Source organism: Panthera onca, chromosome E1 (genome assembly GCF_046562875.1).
Source record: "Panthera onca isolate mPanOnc1 chromosome E1, mPanOnc1 haplotype 2, whole genome shotgun sequence".
Classification (NCBI taxonomy): domain Eukaryota; kingdom Metazoa; phylum Chordata; class Mammalia; order Carnivora; family Felidae; genus Panthera; species Panthera onca.
Window position 1 is genome coordinate 11,746,754 of NC_138352.1, and position 16,139 is coordinate 11,762,892.

Here is a 16,139-nt window from a genome sequence, read left to right on the forward strand (position 1 = left end):
GCCTCTCTCCGGATGGGACATTGCTGCAGGAGGGCCAGAGATCATGCGGTCTGGTTCAGAAAACAGGAAAGGGAAAGATCCGTGTCCGATGAGTGTATTAATTTCCTACTCTACCGTGAGAAATTGCCACACAGTAGCTTAAAACAACAGAGCTCTGTCAGGTCACAGGTGAGATATCCAGGCTCCAACTGGTTTCTCCGCTCCAGGTTCTACAAGGGCAAAATCAAGGTATCAGCCAGCCTGGGCTCTGATCAGGAAGTTCTGGGAAGAATCATTTCCAAGGTCGCTCGGGTAAGTTCAGTTCTGTGAGGTTGGAGGACTGAGGTTCCCCCTTCCTTGCTGGCTGTCAGCGGGGGCCGATCTTTGCTCCTGGAGGATGCTGACATTCCTTCTCTTGTGTCCCTCCAACAACGGCAGGCTGGCTTCCTGTCATCCGTGAAATCTCTCTGCTTCCTCTTCTGAACTCAGCTGGAAAAAAGTTTCTCTGCTTTGAGGGGCTCGTGCTATGAGATGCCCCACCCCTCACCAATGACGCAAACTAACCTCCCTGTTTTAAGATGTCTAACTTTAACTATACCCGCAGAGTCCCGGCGGCCACATACAAAGTTTTGGAGTCAACAAGACCACCTTCTGGTTTGATAACTCACTAGGAAGGCTCATAGGACTCAGAAACAAAAAATGCTCATGGTTAGGGTTGATCACAATGAGAGGGCACCGATGAAAATCAGCAGTGGGAAGAGGCTCGCGGGACAGGGTCTGGGAGAAGCCAGGCGCAAGCTTCCAGGCAGGGCCGTGCGGATGGCCCTTCATTCTCCCAGCAAAGATGGGTGACAGCACACATGGGGCACTGCCAGCCAGGGCCACTCACCCGAGCCCTGGTATCCAGAGTTTTCTGCGGGTCTAAGTCCTGTAACTACAGCTGATTGTTGGCCATGCTGACCTCAGTCCGCAGCACCCCCAGAGGTCGAGCTGGGACCCTGGGGCCCAAGGCTCCAACCCTAGAACTCATTGTTATCATAGACTGGCTGGCCGGCCCAAGGTCCCCAGAGACACGAAGACACTCTTACCAGACAGGACCTTCCAAGGGCTCAGAGGTAACTTCCCAGGAGCTGAGGACAAAGACCGAATCCCTCTTTGGGCAAGGTCAGTCTCTGAACACCATGACACTAACATTTCCACCGGCTCCAGGATCCAGAGCACGTCCTTGGGGAGTCATTGTTCTGCTAATCACAGCTTCAGTCTCCTGGAGTCCAAAGGAGCAGCGTTTCCCAAAGTGTCCTTCGGAACCCAAACCCCTCCAGCCGTTCCCAGGAAGGGGCTGTGGTCAAACAGCTTTTGGGACCATCATCCCCCGTACCCTCCTTTGTCAGAGACCCACTTGGGCTTCAACGGAAGCCCAGGGAAATCCTGCCATAAAGACCCCTACTGCAGTGCACTTAATCCACATTGCCCAAACTGTCTTATCTGGGGAGCCATCTTGCTCCCTCAGGAGATCTCTTGTAGGGTTCTACCAGAGATACCTGCGGAAGGTGGGACTGTGCCGGAAACCATGTTTGCAACCTGGAGCCTTGCCACCAACCCCTTCCTCAAGACAGTTTGAACGCCTCCCCTCTCATCCTGACACATTTTTGCACACAGGGTGAGCGTCTTTCTTGTATACAGCGGGTTCAACAGAGCCAAGGCTTGCTTTGAACCCCGGTTCCAGGGCTTTCTGACTCGTGACACTGCCTCGTAGGTCTCTGAGCCTCTCTGAACCTCAGTTTCTTCATCAGAGTTATTGTTTTGCTCCCTCTCTGAGAGGGTCATTGTGAATTAAATTAGGTAACATACACAGAGTGCTTAGCTCATCATATACTCCTGACAGATGCTAGCTTTTATGGTATTTATTTATTTACTTTTAAATGTTATTTATTTATTTTTGAGAGAGAGACAGAGACCGAGAGTGGGGGGTGGGCAGAAAAAGAGGGAGAAAGAGAATCCCAAGCAGGTCCCGCACTGTCAGCACAGAGCCCGATGTGGGGCTCGAACTCCCAAACCATGAGATCATGACCTGAGTCGGAACCAAGAGTCGGGCGCTTAACCAACTGAGCCATCCACACACCCCAGTATTTATTTATTTTAAATGTTTACTTATTTGCTTTGAGGGAGACAGCGCAAGTTGGGGAGGGGCAGAGAGAGAGGGAGAGAGAATCCCAAGCAGGCTCCACGCTGTCAGCACAAAGCCTGATGCGGGGCTCGATCTTACAAATTGTCAGATCAATGACCTGACCCAAAATCAAGAGTCAGACACCTAACCGACGGAGCCACCCAGGGGCCCCTATAATATCTATTTTCTAAGAATAAAATGTCTTGGGGCGTCTCGGTGGCTCCGTGGGTTAAGTGTCCAACTTCGGCTCAGGTCATGATCTCACAGCTCATGAGTTCAAGCCCCGTGTTGGGCTCTGTGCTGACAGCTCAGAGCCGGGAATCTGCTTCAGATTCTGTGTCTCCCTCTCTCTTTCTCTCTGCCCCTCCCCTGCTCTCTCTCTCTTTCTCAAAAGAAATAAACATTAAACAAAAAGAAAAGAAAAGAACTAACCTCCCCTGCTGCCTTGTCATCACTGTCAACACCAGGTCCAAAGACCTCGTGAAGCATCTTGTAGGATGGTCCTGATTTTGGCCCAGGGGAACCGAACGTGGCCAGGCATTCTGGCAAACGTAAGTGGTACTTCTCTCGAGGACCCCAAGGATCTGACGAGCTAACTAACCCAGAAGGATCCTATCTAACGAATGTGTGGTGAATGAAGGGCACCCCGTTCAAAGTGACCAGGAGGCCTCGCGCTCTTACTTGCCGGCACTTTGTCAGTATTTATTGAAAGCAATCGCTCTGCGTGGAGCGGCTCCTGGAAGGGACACACGGGCCTCTGACCTAACCCCCGGGCCTCCCCCATGTCCAGAACCAAACAATACTCTCCCTTGAGCCCGCACGCCGCTGCTCGGCCTTGTTAATCAGCCATCCAAATGAGCTGCGGAATGACCGTCAAGGCCGCCACACGGCCCGTGTTTTCTCTTTGGGGTCTGTCCCCAAAGCTGGGTGGCCCTCCGGGTTCCAAGTCCTCCTAGACCTTCTGCCCGGCCTCATCTTTTCCCACATGGTGGCTCCCACTCTCAGCCCAGCCCTGAGGCCGATGTCCGGCTTGGGGATTGTTCTCTTGGCTTTGACCTTGGGGCCCCTTCAGGACACAACTCCTGTGTCACTTTCCATCATCACAGATAAAGGCAGGTGGAGCCCCCCGCCTGATGCCCCCGCACGTAGGGCCCTCCTTGACTTTCAGGGAGGGAGCCTGTGTACATCTACGGGCAAAGCTGAGCCCTCCATGGGAAGGGACAACTTGGAAAGCATCTTGGAAGAGGCCGGGTGGACCGCACTACAATCCAAAGCCGGGCATCCTGCGTGCAGAGTGTGTAGCGAAACAGAGTCAGATTTGGTTTGCTTTTTTTTTTTTTTTTTTTTTTTTGCCTCTGACTCATCTTCTTTATTTATTTTTATTATTTTATTACTTTCATTTCAAGAGAGAGTGGGGGGGGGCAAAGGAGAGAGAGAGAATCTTTTTTTTTTCTTTTTCAAACGGTGATGGTATTTATTCAGGCAGCCCTTGCCTTCTGTGTCCCATTAGCCCTGGGTCCTGGCATCTTGTGTCTTCAGGATTCAGCATATTGAGCCCTGATCGGGGAATGTTAGAGGGTCAGAATAGGTAGGTCGTGCTCAAGGAAATGAAGCTGGAGATATTTGTAGAACCATTTTTCTTCTCTTTTTATTATTATTTATTTGTTTGTTTACTATAATTCATTGTCCAGTTAGCTAACCTACAGTGTATACAGTGTGCCGTTGGCTTCGGGAGCAGATTCCCATGATTCATCACTTACATACAACACCCAGGGCTCATCCCAACAAGCTCCCTCCTCTTCAACGCATCACCCATTTTCCCCAAGAAAGAGAATCTTGGGGCGCCTGGGTGGCGCAGTCGGTTAAGCGTCCGACTTCAGCCAGGTCACGATCTCGCGGTCTGTGAGTTCGAGCCCCGCGTCGGGCTCTGGGCTGATGGCTCGGAGCCTGGAGCCTGTTTCCGATTCTGTGTCTCCCTCTCTCTCTGCCCCTCCCCCGTTCATGCTCTGTCTCTCTCTGTCCCAAAAATAAATAAAAAACGTTGAAAAAAAAAATTTAAAAAAAAAAGAATAACATGGGGGCGCCTGGGTGGCTCAGTCAGGGGTTCATCTCTGGGGTCGTGGGTTCGAGCCCCACGTTGGGTGAAGAGATTACTAAAAATAAATAAACAACAACTTAAAAAAAAAAAAACAGAAGAACAAGCATGATGGAGTTGGTGATTCTGCTAACAGCACGGGCTCGGGGCTGAATTGGGTACCAGGTCCTGTGCGTCTTTTCCTTGTACTGTCTCATGTAACCCCGCCATGGTTACCCCATTACCTGTCATTACCCCAATTTACAGGCGAGGAAGGGGTAAGTCACCTGTTTGGGGTCACTAGCTGGTAGGCTTGTCCTCCAGGCCCGCGTGCCTCAGTACCCTTAGCTCTGCCTTGCTGTGGCCACCCCCCCCCCCCCACTGCCGCCATCTCCCTGGGTCTCCTTGGCCTGACACACAGATGTGCACCGTCCGGCAAACAGCCTTGGGCCCTGTGATCCTTGAGAAAAATGCCTGCGGCTCTGGAAAGTCACCTGTTTCAAAATGAAGGAACCAGGGGGACTCTCTGACCGACTTCCTTCCAAGAGGCTCCCGTGCGTCCAATCGTCGGGCTCCCAGCCCAGCCTCACTGCACGTTGATCCTTCCGTCCCCTTTCCTGGGTCCCTCACGGACAGCGGCGGCTCGAGTGCCCTCTCTTCTCCCGCAATGGGTTTTCTGGGTCTCCCCCCCTCCCACCCCCTGCCTTGTCCAGCCCCTGGCCGTGACACTGGTCCAGCCTCGGTCTTTACTGCCATCTAGTGGCTCCCGGACTTACCGCAAGGAGGAGTGTTCCAAAACGGAGACCAGAATTCCAGGCGCCTTTGAAATGCTGTAGTTTAGCTTGTTTCATCTCCACGGGGCAAACCCAGGCCCAGCCCTCTGACAGCAACAGGCTTGGTGTGGCCCTGGGGGACCTGCTTGAGGGGAAACGGATGCAGCTGTTCATCCTGCGGAGGACCCCACCCGGGGGCGCTTGCCCCCTGTCTGCGGGAGGGTTTCCAACTTCAGATGGAGAGCTCAGCTTCCCCCTGGCATCCAGGCTCCACGGCTCTGCCCACCAGAGGCCAGGGGGTGTGGAGGGCAGGGTGGCCAAAGTCCGAGAGGGATGCAGAAAGAAGAAGTTGGCCCCGTGCGCAGGGGCGGGTGGGGAGCGAGGGCAGAAGCCTTCCAGAGGCAGAGACGCAGGAGTGGGTTTGTGTCCGGGCAGGAGACGAGAGGCGCAGAGCTATCTCTGCCCCGGGCTGGCCCTCTGAGGAATCGGGTGGCCAGGGTTCCCATCCTGACCCTGCCGCTCACTCAGAACATCTTGGAAAAGGAGTCACCGTCCACCTCTGGGCTGTTGTCAGAATCCGACGGGGACGGATATGAAGCCTCGGCCCACAGCAGGCCCTCGTGTGAGTTTCCTGTCGCTCTCCCGTCACAAATGGCCACAAGGGGGTCACTTAAAGCATCAGGAAGTACTCTCTCCTAGTTCTGGAGGCCACACTCCAAAACCGAGGAGTCCGCGGGCTTGGTTCCTTCTGGCGGCCCTAACACAGACTGGTCCATGCCTCCTCGCTCCTGGCTTCTGGGAGTTGTGGGCAACCCGCACGGCATCGTCCCTGTGGGCACGTGTGTGTGTGTGTGTGTGTGTGTGTGTGTGTGTGTCTTCTCTTCTTGTAAGGACACCAGTCATACTGGATTAGAGCCCCAACCCACACTAACCAAGTATACCTTCAACTTGGCTCGATTACATCTGCAATGACCCTATTTCCAAATAAGGTCACGTTCACAGGAGGTTAGGGCTTGAGTATGTCTTTTGAGGAGGGGACACTATTGTCCACGGCAACCCTCAGACGGATCGTGCATCATCGGGCTCCCATCTTCCCTCGGGGTCAAGAGCAAAGTCCACTTGTGTCTGATGTCCCGTGGGCCCTCCCCGCCGGGTTTGCCCGCTCTGACCTCAAAATGTCAGTCACATCGGGCTCGCTCACCTCCCACACTCAGCTCCATTACTCCCCGTCTTTAAAAGGCTACAGAGATGTCCCTACCCCCGGAAGTGGCCCCAGATCAGTCCCCAGGCCCCACCCTGTGTCACCGTCCCCCAAGGCCCTCACGGGTGTCAGGCACCTGCTGCAATTATGGGGGCGGCTGTATGAAGCATGTCTTAGGGTCAACACCACCAAGCTGACGCCCCTCGGCGGAGCAGAAACCCCTCAAAGTCGGCAGAGCTCAGAAGATGCCCTCACTGCCCGATTCATCCCGGCAGGCCTCTGAAGGACAGGGGTCCTAACAATTGTTCTGAGTCCAAACAATTGTTCTGAGTGTAAAGGAATGTTCTAGAAAGTCAGGCTTTTGTGGGTCAAGTGGTCAGCTTTTTGGTATGTTAAAGAAATAGTTTGCCCAAGAGCCTGGGGGGGAGATAAAAGCCTGGTGGCCAGGGATGTACTGACCGGGGAAAGATGTTTGAGACGCCCAGCCCCCGTCAGACGGCCTGGAGGGGCAGGCGTGGAGCCAGCTGAGCGGGCCAGCAGACCGCCCTCACCCCTACCCAGTCTCCTGGACCCGTGGCCCCACTCCCTGTGCAATCATACAAGGCCCTAACGAAACGCTGGTCTAAAAGGGCCTGATCTGCAGGAATGTTCGAGGCAAATTAAATACACAGCATCCGAGAAGCCAAGTGGCTTAGGAAAACGCATTCACGGCACAACAAAAGACAGAACAGTTGGACGAGCAAGCGAGACACAGCCCTAATCGGCGGCCACATTTTGTTTGCGCCCCACAATCGCCTATTATAGAGAAAAAAAAAATTGTAAAGAAGGAAAAAAAAAAAAAGAATGCGTTGAAGCCTTGAAATTAAACACTTTAAAAAAACAGGCCAGTGTTCTCAGAGACCGCGTTTCAAAAGACAGCTTTTGTTCCACACCCTGGGCTCTCTCAGTCGGCAGCAAATGCCGTCTCCACCTGACGGGCACCGCAGAGATAAGCCGGAAGCACCGTCTTAAACAGCGCGGGGGCAATTTTCGCCTCTACCTTATCACCACCTTCAAGACGCATTATTTTCATCTGAAGTGCAGTCCCAGTTTTGCAGGGGGGGTGGGGGAAGGGGGAGAAAAAAAGCTTTTCATCTCTCCCATCCTCGTGTTTTTCCTCTCTCTCTCCCGAGGGAAGCTTGGGGGAAGAACATTCGTCTGCTTGCCATGGTTTGGGAATCCCATAAAACACTCGGGAGGGTGGAGTGTTTCACACTGATAAATAAACCCCCTCCCGGCCCAGCAGGTGGCTCCTGGACACGAAGTCTCGGCCACCGCGCAGACCTGGTGCTGGGGACCGACGTGGTCGGGCAAAGGGACGGCCACCCTGTCCCCACGCCTCCCACCTCTGAAAGCGGGGGTGGGGGTAGGGGGGATGTTGGAAGGCCCCAAGTGCCCTTTATCTATGCTCCCCCCTGCGTTTACCCCACTCCCTCTCAGGCACCACGGGCTTTCTCAAGGCCAAGGGCGGCTTTTGCATGTTCATTTACCCATAACCAACGCAATTGCAAGCCAGCCTCACAGTGGGCTGGAGAAGTGACTTTTCCCTTAAACCTGTTAAGCAAACCAAGGGCCTGGAGGCTAAATTTTCCCTGTCCTTTGTCATCTCTGTCACCGAAAAACAAAATAAAGGAGATTTCCAGAACAACTGGACCAGTGATGGAGGAGGCAGGCAGCCTCAGGACGGTCTGAGCCCTGGGGACCTCAGAGATCACCCAAGCCATTCGGGCAGAGGGAGGCAAAGGACCCAAACAGGGCCGCGGTCCGTGGAGATGTGGCTCTCAAATCCCGGCACCTTGCCTTCGGGAGCGTCCACTCTCCTCCTTGCTCATTCCTTTCTTCGGCCATTCCCGAAATATCCTCAGTACCACTCTGTGCCCTGCTCTAATTACTGAGGACATAATAATTTAACAAAAACCTTCCCCGCATTCACGGAACCCAAGCTCTATGGTGAGGACAGACAGCAGACAAAGAAGATTTACGCTGGTGACGCTTGGTGACCCATTAGCAAGGCATCGCCGGTGGATTAGAAGCGCGCCCGGTCGCTGCCGAGTCATGGCAGCACGAGCCATCTCTGGGGACGACGTCTGGTTCCCTCTGACTCCAGCTAGGTCATACCTCCCTCCACCCGTGTCATACGACTGTCCAGCATCTCTGCTCTAGGGACCCTCGGTTGGAGCCAGAATACCAGCGCAACAAAGGCTGACAGCCCCCCAGAGGGCTTGCCATAGCCTACCCTGGAAAGGACCCCCACGCACCCCCTTAACACTCCCCTCGCTGGGCACTTATGCGGAGAGAGCCCCTGTGCGCAGAGGGACATCCGTCTGATGAACACATGTCTGTCCCGCAGGGGCATCTCCAGCAGGTAGGAGAGAGATGGCAGGCGCCCGGGCGTGGGTCTAAACACTCTGCTCCCCTCCTACCATGACTGAAGGACCGCGAGCGGCAGGAACCCGGTCCCTACACATGGGTGACATGTGACCGTCCTCAGGCCATGGCTGCAGGATTACGGAGCACTGTGTTTGCGCGTGAGCGCTGACATCCACTGACATCCGTAGCGGCTTCAGCGACGAGCACCCCTAGAGGGACAAAAATTGGGCTTTATTTTATCATCTTGAGCGTCCTTCCTTAGGGCACGTGCGCGCCCTCCCCCCCCCCCCTTCATCGGTCATCTCACTCTTCCTCCCTCCCTCTCTGTTTCTCTCTAACGCAACCAGAAAAGGAAGAGAAAGGAAGGAGAGGGCACCTTATGTCCGTGTCGCATTCCAAGATGATTCCAGACACCAATGGGCTATCTGTATCTCCGCTCGGTGATTCATCCTTTCCTGCGAGCGCCCCCCTCTGGAGAGCTGGAGAGGTGCTCCCGCAACCCCGGCTCACTCATAAACCTTTACAAATGGGCTTCGCCGGTGCGTCTATTTTACACCCAGGAGATGGGTCCACGTGGGAATTGTTTTGCTCCAAGCAGCTGGTGCCAGATTGGCTTCCTAAGTCCCCACGGTCCTGGGGGCAGAGCTTCGGACCCCATGATCCTTCCCTCGAGGCAGACAGACACCCACAGGCTACAGGTTCCCCGGGGAAGGGCCGTGCAGGTGCCGCTGGGTTTCCGTTCCCCTCCAGGGTGGGTGCGATAGAGAAACCCTGCTTTCTAACACCCACACCCAACAATCCTGCCAAGCCGTCTCGGGCCCCAAGAGCAACCCACCCAGAATGCCTTGCAACCTTTTTACCTGAAGAAACAATGTATCCTTGGCTTCCCCAGCCGTAGCTTCCCTCTGGTGGAATTCAAAGGAAAAGGGAGGGAAGAGAAATGAACTAACATATTAGGCTCTCCCCGCACAGGGCACCGTCCAGGGAGCTTGCTGAATGTTCAGCTAATCCTCAGCAACCCCAGGGACGAGCATTGTTTCTAGTTTACAAAGCAGGAAATGAAGGCTTTTGCAGAAAGGTAGTTAGCCGGGTCAAGGTTTCTCAGCTAGACTAAGCCCGAGGCAGGATGTCAGACCCCCAAAGCCCACCCCTTGCTGTCCCGGAAATGCCCATCCCAGCTGCAGCAGAAACAGCTCCAGCCAGGCTGCCCGCACTTGGGCAGACTCTGCCGGCTGTCCCCTTGAGGGCTCTCCTTCCTGTTTCTGCTTCCTAGGTTTGGCAGTGTCTCCAGGTTCAGAGCTTAACGCCTGCTTTTCTCTGTCTGCTACTCGCCTCGGAGAACGCCGCCGTCCTGCCCGACTCCGCCGTCTCTGTGCTTGGCCTGCACCTGCTTGGCCCTTGCACGGGCTCCCAGGGGCGTGCCAGCCGTGCGAACGGTACCTGTCAGGTGTGATTCGAGAGCTGCCGCGTTACGTGACTCCGGGGAGCACAGATTTGTCGCGACATCTTGCCTCTTGCCTCTATCCTTATACCCAACTTAATTCCAGCTGGATTCTAGATATCGATGTGAAAAAAAAGGAATCATCGAAGTAACTAGAAGAAAATCTGCACGGATGTTTTGAGGTTCTTGAAGCTGGGAAAGCCTTCCAAGTGTGGTGGGCGTTAAGACCAAGTCAACGAATTTAGGAATACGAGAACATGTTTTTTAATCTGGGGACTGAATTTGCCCATCAAGCAGGTTGGGGAGGCCTCATGTTCTTAGCTAGGAGTTGTGCCTCCATGCCTAGGTCTGAAACCACTCGGGGAGAAGAGGTAGTTAAAACTGGGTCTTGGATATGCATGGGAATTTTTTTTAAGTTTATTTATTTATTGAGAGAGAGAGAGAGAGAGAGAGAGAGAGGAAGCAGGGGAGGGGCAGAGAAAGAGAGGGAGACACAGAAATGGAAACAGGCTCCAGGCTCCGAGCTGTCAGCACAGAACCCAATGCGGGGCTCGAACTCACAAACCGGGAGATCATGACCTGAGCCAAAGTTGGAAGCTTAACCCACTGAGCCACCCAGGTGCCCCATGCATGGGAAGTTTTAAGGGGAAGAGCAGGGAAGGGACCCAGAAAGAAAGCATGCGTTTGGTTCATTTGAGCTCAGTAGCATAAACTGTCCTTTTAGCTGTGTTTCCATGTTTTTATAACCCATGTAGGTCATAGCCTAACAGACAGTGTCTGTCTCTCTCCCTCTCCCTTTCCTTCCCTCCTCCGGCAAGAGGCTGAAACATTTCCCCACTGGCGGGGAGTGGGGAGATGGGGTGCAGGGAAACCATGAGGATTGTAATCGAACGTTTACCTGGCTTCTGGAGCGGCCTCAGGCTCGAGGGTATAAACATAAAAACATAAGATGCTTTTACGTGTTGTCTAATCAACGCCATCAGCCACACTCTGTCATCTCCTGCTGACATCTCAGTCAGGTCCCACCGCCTTCTGGTCACTCCCTGTTATTAGAATTCATTCCCTGGGGCGCCTGGGTAGCTCAGCCGGTTAAATGGTCAACCGTCTGACTTCAGCTCAGGTCATGATCTCGTGGTTTGTGAGTTCGAGTCCCGCGTCGGGCTCTGTGCTGATAGCTCAGAGCCTGGAGCCTGCTTTGGATTCTGTGTCTCCCTCTCTCTCTCTGCCCCTCCCCTGCTCACGCTATCTCTCTCTCTCTCTCTCTCTCTCTCTCTCTCTCTCTCTCTCAAAAATAAAAAAAAAATAAAGAATCAATTCCCTCTGGTTTCCTCTCAGTCCAGTTCTGAGCCCTCGGGTCTCTGTCCCTGCCGCAGCCTGAGACAGGTGTGGGCAGGGCTCCCGCCCCATCTGTCTCTGACTTGGTCTCGTTCCATTGGTCCAGGGGAGCTGCTGCCCTCCAGGTGGTCTCCATGGAGATGGCAGGTCCCTCCCCCTCCGAGTTTCTTGGGATGATGTTCAGACTCTGGGCATCTCCATGGCTGAGGACGCCCTCTGAAAAGATGCCCATGTCCGCCCAGGCCGTGCCAATGGTCTGGGCCCTTAGCCCTCTGTGGGATGTCTCCGGGCATTGCACGACTGCTGCCTATCCTCAGTGTCATGGTCATGCGCACGGAACCCTAGGAATTGGAGGCACTCTCCAATGACTCCTAAGAACTAGGAAGAAATGGGTAGGAGACCCCCTGTCCTCTCTTCCTGGTACCTGCACCCCAGAATGTTCCAGGTGGCAAAGGTTTGTCAGTTCCTATGTCTGCATGCGCACCATACCCAGAGGCCCAAGCCTGGCTCTCCCAGGGACGCCTTCTCCACTCCTGAGAGCAGGACAGGGAAAACTGGAGCCCCGGAGGCACCCAGCTAGGGGCCGGCCGCCCACGGCCTCTCCCCACAGACCCTGTCAACGGCTAAGAGTTATCCCCTGGAGCCCCACTGTGGGGAGGGAAACACTGCCTCGCTTGGCACCCCCCCCCCCCGCCCTCACTGGAACATAAAGTAAAATCACAACAGATTAAACACTCATGATCCAAGTAATTTGTATGCACTATTTCATTTACCCTGAGAGGAATATTCTAGTTTTGCCTCCAAAAAGTTGAGATTTAGAGACGGTGTTTTGTCCAAGATTGCATGATCAGAACAGTGGATTCATCTGTCTTACTGTATCACAAAGAAATGTTACCAATGTCAGTGACTTACCAGGGCGGGGGGAGGGGGCCAACGATAACCAGGGAGCCAAGTCTAGCCCAACACCTGTTAACCTAAGGCTCACAGGCTAAGGGTGGTTTTTCCCTTTTTTTTTTTTTTTTAACATTTATTTATTTTTGAGAGACAGAGAGACACAGAGCATGCATGGGGGAGGAAGAGAGAGAGAAGGAGACACGGAATCTGAAGCAGGCTCCAAGCTCCGAGCGGTCAGCACAGAGCCCGGCCCGGGACTCGAACCCACGAACCCCGAGATCACGCCCTGAGCCGGAGTTGGACCCGCTTGGCCCACTGAGCCACCCAGGCGCCCCTGGTTTTTCCATTTTTAAATGGTCAGAAAGAAAAACAATCCGAGAGAGGACTATTCTGTGACAGGAGAGATTTATGTATGATTCAAATGTCAATGTCCATAAATACAATGTTATTGGACCCGGCCGCACTCACTTGTTTATGAACCGTCTGTGGCTGCCTAGCCCCACACGGCTGGAGTTAAGGAGTTGCGACAGAGACCATCTGGCCTTCACAGTCTAAAATAATTAGTAGCCGGTCTTGTGAAGAAAAAGTGAGCCAAATCCTGCCAACATTCCTTTTTCTCCCCCACCCCAGTCGTCTGGACCGGCTAGGACGGCTCCCGGGCTGCAGGGTGGGATCAGGCGGGCTCCATCTGTATTCGTCGGGGGCCAGCAGTCACGGGGACACGGTCCTTCTCATGGTGGATAGAGGACATACGGCAGAAATGCCCTCGGCCACACGGTCCCTTCCGCCCCCAACAGCCACAGGCCCTGCCCGATCTGGCAGGAGGGACTCGAGACTCACACCCAGACGCACACGCCAAAGGGCAACAGCGTCCCATTCTGACACAGGTGGGGAGTGGAGAGTCGGGAGCAAAGGTCTCATCGACCACGGGCGGGGCCCCAGGATTTGAACTCGGGGCCGTCTGACCCAAGAGTCTGTGCGCATTCCCCTGCCTCACGGGTTTGCATCCCGGGCAAACCGTCACAGATGCCATAAAGCAAAAAGAATGGGAAAACCTTGGGGGAAAAGAACGAACAAAGGTTTTTCCCATCGTTCTCCACCCATTCCTGGGCGCCGCTGGGCACCATCCGGCACCCCCCGCCTCTCGAGTGGCCGAGGAAGCAGCGAGTGTAGACAGAATCAGGCCAGAGCTGGCAAGAGCACTCTATTCTGCAGGAATGCCATTGTGGGTAACTGAATAGCACGCTGACAGGGGAAACAGAAAAATTCCAAAGACCATCCTTCAATTACCCAGCAGGCATCCTCAGAACAAGCCTCTTTCAGAGTCAGAATAGAAATAAGTCATGTGTGTCTGGAAGCCCTCACAGACGAGAGGGAAAAGAAAGGAGGAGGGGACTTTACGATCCACCCTCCCGCCCCCCACCTGCCAGTTTTTCACCGAAGCAGGAAGGAGCAGACCCTCTGTAGAGCCTGCTGGTTGTCAAATATGAAGCCCGGTGGAGGAAGTCGGGAGCCATCGAGTGTCTGATGTGCTGAACATCGGGGCCGGCAGCCGCACAGGAGAGGGTGACGAGTGGGCGCCCAGGCTTTCCAGCGGCTCGGCGAGCACCCCCCCCCGCGGCCCGCAGTTGATTCTCCGTGTCATAATGGGATCGGACGCTTGCCAAGCAATCGACAGGAGGGAGAAAGGATTTATAAAACACGTACAAGCTCCTCACTCTTGTAGCTGCCGCTTTGAAAGAAAGACGGCGGGGAGAAAAGAAATGTAGCAGATAATAGAGCGACACTGACACGTTGTGGGACTCGGGGAGATGTAGGAGATTTTCTTGTCAAGCTCCGCGGAAAATCAAAGGGGCTGAGAAGCAGTGGACGTACAGGATCCACGAGTAACCACATGTCAGAAATATTGTACTTGACGGGCTGTCTCCTGGGCTCCAATCCCGACAGATAGTGTCCTCCTGAATCGTGGCCCGGATGAAATCAACGACTCTGGGGCAAGTGCTTTACCTACGTGGGTAGAGGAATAAAAACTGCCCCTTATTGAGCACTTACGTGTGCCAGGCACAACACGTTTTTGCAGACAGGGTTCCGGTTAACCCTACCTGTGGGGGGAGGCGTAACGATGCCCACACTGCACGCGAGGAAACGCACTGAAGCAAAGTTTCGGCGACTTGCCTGACACTTCACCTCCACGTGGACGCGACTGAGACGATTCGCGTCGCTGTGACATCGTTTGTCAAGATTCGAAGACTGTCCTCTCGGTCATGAGCTCCCCGCAGCCCTGACGCACCTGCTCGTCACACCCTCAAGATGAGAAGCGGCCAAATCAATCCCCAGTTTGTCCTGCTCCGTGGATCACTATTGTCCAGAAGAATGCTTACGTCCAGATTATTTCAAGTCCCCCCACGCCCTCGAGGCGTCAAGGACCCCCTTTCCCTCTTTTGGTGGCGCATGTGACTCTCGATCTCAGGGTTGTGGGTTCGAGCCCCACATTGGGTGCAGACATTACTTTTATTTTTTTAATTTCTTTTAAGTTTAATTTTTTTTGAGACAGAGAGAGACAGAGCATGAACGGGGGAGGGTCAGAGAGAGAGGGAGACACAGAATCGGAAGCAGGCTCCAGGCTCTAAGCCGTCAGCCCAGAGCCCAATGGACTCTCACGGACCGCGAGATCGTGACCTGAGCCGAAGTCGGACGCTTAACCGACTGAGCCACCCAGGCGCCCCCAGAGATTACTTTTAAAAAATAAAAAAAAATAAATAAAAGGAAATTGCTGTCACGGTACACCCCGAAATAATTGAGCATGGCTTTCGTTCACTAGAGCTATACATTTATTTGCATTTTTTTGGGGGGGGGGGGCAAAGTAAAGCACAAAGAAATGTCCAGATCTTCAGCGTATATTTGCCGAGTTTCGACAGATTCCTATACTGTGTGTCACAAACCTCTATCATTATACCCAGCATTGCTATCATCCCAGAAAGTTCCCTCCCGTCCCAATCAGTTCCCACTCCTAAGTCCCAGAGGCAGAGGAGATGTGATAATGTGCACTTGACCGTGAGATCCATTGACCTTACCATATAAATAATAGCCCATCATCTGGAAACATCTGGACTAAGAGAACAGTAGAATGGCTCACTAAAGGCTCGTCAAAGGCACCTGACTGGGGTAACGTCCTGCCGTGTAGCCGAACCATCCTCTAGGATAGAGTGGATGTGCTAGATGGATGGCCAACAGGTGATGCTCTGTCCCCAAGTGCTAGAACACAATGGGACTACACAGGGCTGAGAATCCCAGGAGCAAGCGTCCCTGGGGGCCACCTGGGAGCTGCCTACGAACCTCTGAACAACCCAGAAGCACCCTTGAGTTAATGCCTGGGAAGTCAACTGGGACCCATGAGGGACAGGAGTCAATGGAAAAGTCCTTCCCCTCTGCCCTCTCAGGCAGACGGTTCCGAGATGCGTTTCATAAGGCTCCAGAGAAGGTCCCAGTGAGGTCAAGCACCAGTCACCGGGGGCAGTAAATTAATGACACATTCTGGTTGATATTGGTGTTCCCTCCTCCCCTGTCTCGTCCCCCAGCCCCTCACTCCTTGAACAGGATTATTTCCTAAATAAACAAGCCTTAGTCGCTGGCTCTGGTCTTTGGGTGTGTGTGTCTGTGTGTGTGTGTATGTGTGTGTGTGTTGCGGGGAAGGGTACTAAGACCCAGATAGGTGCGTGGTATTTGTGGTTGTTGGTTACTTACCTAGATACAATTCTATACAGTAAGATGCACAGCTGTTAAGTGCACACTTTGATGGGTTTTGACAAACGCACATACACCTATGTGACCAACAGCCTCACACAACACGTAGAATCTTGCCAGGA